Source organism: Triticum dicoccoides, chromosome 3A, assembly GCF_002162155.2.
Source record: "Triticum dicoccoides isolate Atlit2015 ecotype Zavitan chromosome 3A, WEW_v2.0, whole genome shotgun sequence".
NCBI lineage: Eukaryota > Viridiplantae > Streptophyta > Magnoliopsida > Poales > Poaceae > Triticum > Triticum dicoccoides.
The window spans coordinates 72,445,555-72,451,700 of NC_041384.1; positions in this window are offsets into that span (position 1 = coordinate 72,445,555).

Here is a 6,146-nt window from a genome sequence, read left to right on the forward strand (position 1 = left end):
AATTCTTAACATCTTCAGCTTTAATACATTTTTCTTTCATAGATTTCTTTGCCTCTTGCATATCTTCAGGACTGAGAAATAGAATACCCCTCTTCTTCGGAGTTGGTTTAGGAATAGGCTCAGGAATTGGCTCCGGAGGTGTCCAATTATTTTCATTTGTCAACATATTATTCAATAGAATTTCAGCTTCATCCGGTGTTCTTTCCCTGAAAACAAAACCAGCACAACTATCCAGGTAATCTCTGGAGGCATCGGTTAGTCCATTATAAAAGATATCAAGTATTTCATTTTTCTTAAGAGGATGATCAGGCAAAGCATTAAGTAATTGGATAAGCCTCCCCCAAGCTTGTGGGAGACTCTCTTCTTCAATTTGCGCAAAATTATATATATCCCTTAAAGCAGCTTGTTTCTTATGAGCAGGGAAATATTTAGCAGAGAAGTAATAAATCATATCCTGGGGACTACGCACACAACCAGGATCAAGGGAATTAAACCATATCTTAGCATCACCCTTTAATGAGAATGGAAATATTTTAAGGATATAAAAGTAACGAGTTCTCTCATCTTTAGTGAACAGGGTGGCTATATCATTCAGTTTAGTAAGATGTGCTACAACAGATTCAGATTCATAACCATGAAAAGGACCAGATTCAACCAAAGTAATTATATCAGGATCAACAGAGAATTCATAATCCTTATCAGTAACACAGATAGGTGAAGTAGCAAAAGCAGGGTCAGGTTTCATTCTAGCATTTAGAGATTGCTTATTCCATTTAGCTAATAACCTTTTGAGTTCATATCTATCTTTGCAAGCTAAAATAGCTAAAGAAGCTTCTTGATCAAAAACATAACCCTTAGGAATAACAAGTGATTCTTCATCATCACTTTCATCAGTATTATCAGATTCAATATTTTCAATCTCCCTAGCCTTAGCAAGTTGTTCATCAAGAAATTTACCAAGTGGCACAGTAGTATCAAGCATAGAAGTTGTTTCATCATAAGTATCATGCATATCAGAAGTAGCATCATCAATAACATGCGACATATCAGAACGAATAGCAGAAGCAGTTTTAGGCGTTGCAAGCTTACTCAAAACATAAGGTCAATCAAGTGTAGAGCTAGATGGCAGTTCCTTACCTCACCTCGTAGTTGAGGGATAAATCTTGGTTCTTGGATCTTTCAAGTTCTTCATAATGATAAGCAGATATATATATCCCAAGTGACTCAAGGAATAGAGCTATGCTCCCCGGCAATGGCGCCAGAAAATAGTCTTGATAACCCACAAGTATAGGGGATCGCAACAGTTTTCGAGGGTAGAGTATTCAACCCAAATTTATTGATTCGACACAAGGGAAGCCAAATAATACTCTCAAGTATTAGCAGCCGAGTTGTCAATTCAACCACACCTGGAAACTTAATATCTACAGCAAAGTGTTTAGTAGCAAAGTAATATGATAGTAGTGGTAACGGTAGCAAAAGGTAACAGTAGTAAGAGTAATGTTTTTGGTATTTTGTAGTGATGATAGCAATAGCAACGGAAAAGTAAATAAGAGGAGAACAATATATGGAAAGCTTGTAGGCATGGATCGGTGATGGAGAATTATGCCGGATGCGGTTCATCATGTAACAGTCATAACCTAGGGTGACACAGAACTAGCTCCAGTTCATTGATATAATGTAGGCATGTATTCCAAATATAGTCATACATGCTTATGGAAAAGAACTTGCATGAATCTTGTGTCCTACCCTCCCGTGGCAGTGGGTGATACGTCCATTTTGCATCATGCTTTTATATCGATATTTATCGCATTATAGACTGTTATTTCACTTTATATCACAATACTTATGGCTATTCTCTCTCATTTTACAAGGTTTACATAAGGAGGGAGAATGCCGGCAGCTGGAATTCTGGGCTGGAAAAGGAGCAAATATTAGAGACCTATTCTGCGCAACTCCAAAAGTCCCGAAACTCCACGGAACATGTTAAAATAAATAAAGAAAAATCCTCGCCAAAGATGAAGGCCAGGGGGCCCACACCCTTCTCACGAGGGTGGGGGGCGCCCCCCCTAGGGCATGCCCCCTACCTCGTGGGCCCCCTGGTGGCTCTCCGACGTCCATCTTCTCCTATATGAGGTCTTTCGATGAGAAAAAACAGGAAGGAACTTTTCAGGACGAGACTTCGTCGCCACGAGGCGGAACCTTGGCGGATCCAATCTAGAGCTCCGGCAGAGCTGTTCTGCCGGGGAAACTTCCCTCCGGGAGGGGGAAATCATCACCATCGTCATCACCAACGCTCCTCTCATCGGGAGAGGGCAATCTCCATCAACATCTTCAACAGCACCATCTCATCTCCAAACCCTAGTTCATCTCTTGTATCCAATTCTTGTCTCAAAGTCCGGGATTGGTGCTAGTAGGTTGCTAGTAGTGTTGATTACTCCTTGTAGTTGATGCTAGTTGGTTTAACTGGTGGAAGATCATATGTTCAGATCCTATATGCATATTATTACCCCTCTGATTATGAACATAAATATGCTTTGTGAGTAATTACGTTCGTTCCTGAGGACAAGGGAGAAGTCTTGCTATGAGTAGTCATGTGAATTTGGTATTCGTTTGATATTTTGATAAGATGTATGTTGTCTAGCCTCTAGTGGTGTTATGTGAACGTCGACTACATAACACTTCACCATTATTTGGGCCTAGAGGAAGGCATTGGGAAGTAATAAGTAGATGATGGGTTGCTAGAGTGACAGAAGCTTAAACCCTAGTTTATGCGTTGCTTCGTAAGGGGCTGATTTAGATCCATATGTTTCATGCTATGGTTAGGTTTACCTTAATACTTTTGTTGTAGTTGCGGATGCTTGCAATAGAGGTTAACCATAAGTGGGATGCTTATTCAAGTAAGAACAGCACCCAAGCACTGGTCCACCCACATATCAAATTATCAAAGTATCGAACGCAAATCATATGAACGTGATGAAAACTAGCTTGATGATATTCCCATGTGTCCTCGGGAGCGCTTTTCCTATTATAAGAGTTTGTTCCGGCTTGTCCTTTGCTACAAAAGGATTGGGACACCTTGCTGCACTTTATTTACTTTTATTACTTGTTGCTCGTTACAATCTATATTATCACAAAACTATCTGTTACCACTTATTTCAGTACTTGCAGAGAATACCTTGCTGAAAACCGCTTATCATTTCCTTCTGCTCCTCGTTGGGTTCGACACTCTTACTTATCGAAAGGACTACGATAGACTACGATAGATCCCCTGTACTTGTGGGTCATCAGCGGGGTCCTTACGGAAACTAAGGGATATTAAGGCCTCCTTTTAATAGAGAACCGGAACAAAGCATTAACACATAGTGAATACATGAACTCCTCAAACTACGGTCATCACCGGTAAGTATCCCGATTATTGTCACTTCGGGGTTAACGGATCATAACACATAATAGGTGACTGTAGACTTGCAAGATAGGATCAAGAACACTCATATATTGATGAAAACATAATAGGTTCAGATCTGAAATCATGGCACTCGGGCCCTAGTGACAAGCATTAAGCATAGCAAAGTCATAGCAACATCAATCTTAGAACATAGTGGATACTAGGGATCAAACCCTAACAAAACTAACTCGATTACATGATAGATCCCATCCAACCCATCACCGTCCAGCAAGCCTACGATGGAATTACTCACGCACGGCGGTGAGCATCATGAAATTGATGGTGGAAGATGGTTGATGACGACGATGGCGACGGATTCCCCTCTCCGGAGCCCCGAACGGACTCCAGATCAGCCCTCCCGAGAGGTTTTAGGGCTTGGTGGCGGCTCCATATCGTAAAACACGATGAGTTCTTCTCTCTGATTTTTTTCTCCCCGAAACACAATATATGGAGTTGGAGTTGGAGTCGGAGAGGCACCAGGGGGCCCACGAGGTAGGGGGGCGCTCCCCCCACCCTCGTGGACAGGTGGTGGGCCCCCTGGCCTTCATCTTTTGCAGGTATTTTATATATTTTCCAAAAAGTTGCTCCGTGAAGTTTCAGGTCATTCCGAGAACGTTTGTTTCTGCACATAAATAACACCATGGTAATTCTGCTGAAAACAACGTCTGTCCGGGTTAGTTCCATTCAAATCATGCAAGTTAGAATCCCAAACAAGGGCAAACGTGTTTGGAAAAGTAGATACGACGGAGACGTATCAGTGTCGAACCCAACGAGGAGCAGAAGGAAATGATTAGCAGTTTTCAGTAAGGTATTCTCTGCAAGCACTGAAATTATCGGTGACAGATAGTTTTGTGGTAAGGTAATTTGTAACGAGTAGCAAGTAATAAAAGTAAATAAGGTGCAGCAAGATAGCCCAATCCTTTTTGTAGCAAAGGACAAGCCTGGACAAACTCTTATATGATGTAAAGCGCTCCTGAGGACACATGGGAATTATCGTCAAGCTAGTTTTCATCACAATCATATGATTCACGTTCGGTACTTTGATAATCTGATATGTGGGTGGACCGGTGCTTGGGTGCTGTCCTTACTTGGACAAGCATCCCACTTATGATTAACCCCTATTGCAAGCATCCGCAACTACAACAGAAGTATTAAGGTAAACCTAACCATAGCATGAAACATATGGATCCAAATCAGCCCCTTATGAAGCAACGCATAAACTAGGGTTTAAGCTTCTGTCACTCTAGCAACCCATCATCTACTTATTACTTCCCAATGCCTCCCTCTAGGCCCAAACAATGGTGAAGTTTCATGTAGTCGACGTTCACATGACACCACTCGAGGGATGACAACATACATCTCATCAAAATATCGAACGAATACCAAATTCACATGACTGATAATAGCAAGACTTCTCTCATGTCCTCAGGAACAAACGTAACTACTCACAAAGCATATTCATGTTCATAATCAGAGGGGTATTAATATGCATAATGGATCTGAACATATGATCTTCCACCAAGTAAACCAACTAGCATCAACTACAAGGAGTAATCAACACTACTAGCAACCCACAGGTACCAATCTAAGGTTTGGATACAAATATTGGATACAAGAGATGAACTAGGGTTTGAGATGAGATGGTGCTGGTGAAGATGTTGATGGAGATTGACCCCCTCCCGATGAGAGGATCGTTGGTGATGACGATGGTGATGATTTCCCTCTCCCGGAGGGAAGTTTCCCCAGCAGAACAGCTCCGCTGGAGCCCTAGATTGGTTCCGCTAAGGTTCCGCCTCGTGGCGGCGGAGTCTCGTCCCGAAAGCTTGCTTATTCTTTTTCCTCAACGAAAGACTCCATATAGCAGAAGATGGGCATCGGAGGGCCACCAGGGGGCCCACGAGACAGGGGGCCCTACCCAGGTAGGGCGCGCCCCCCACCCTCGTGGCCAGGGTGTGGCCCCCCTCTGGAACTTCTTGCGCTCAGTATTTTTTATATATTCTGGAAATAGCTTTCATGAGTTTCAGGACTTTTGGAGTTGTGCAGAATAGGTCTCTAATATTTGCTCCTTTTCCAGCCCAGAATCCCAGCTGCCGGCATTCTCCCTCTTTATGTAAACCTTGCAAAATAAGAGAGAATAGACATAAGTATTGTGACATAATGTGTAATAACAACCCATAATGCAATAAATATCGATATAAAAGCATGATGCAAAATGGACGTATCACATAGCAACGAGGGGGAGAGTGTGTCTACGTACCCTTGTAGACCGTAAGCGGAAGCGTTTCACAACACGGTTGATGTAGTCGAACTTCTTCGCGCTTCAACCGATCAAGTATCGAACGCACGACACCTCCACGTTCCGCACACGTTCAGCTCGGTGACGTCCCTCGCCTTCTTGATCCAGCAAGACATCAAAGTAGTAGATGAGTTCCGTCAACACGATGGCGTAGTGACGGTGATGGTGAAGTGTCCTCTGCAGGGCTTCGCCTAAGCACTACGAAAATATGACCGAGGGTGTAAACGGTGGAGGGAGGCGCCGCACACGGCTAGGCAATTGTCCGATGTGTGCTAGGCGCCCCCGCATCATATATATAGGTGGGAGGGAGAGGGGAGAGGCCAAGGGGCACCCCAAGTAGGTCTGAATCCTACTTGGGCTCCTGCCCTTGGCCGCGCCCCCCTGCCATGTTTGTCGGAGGGGGAA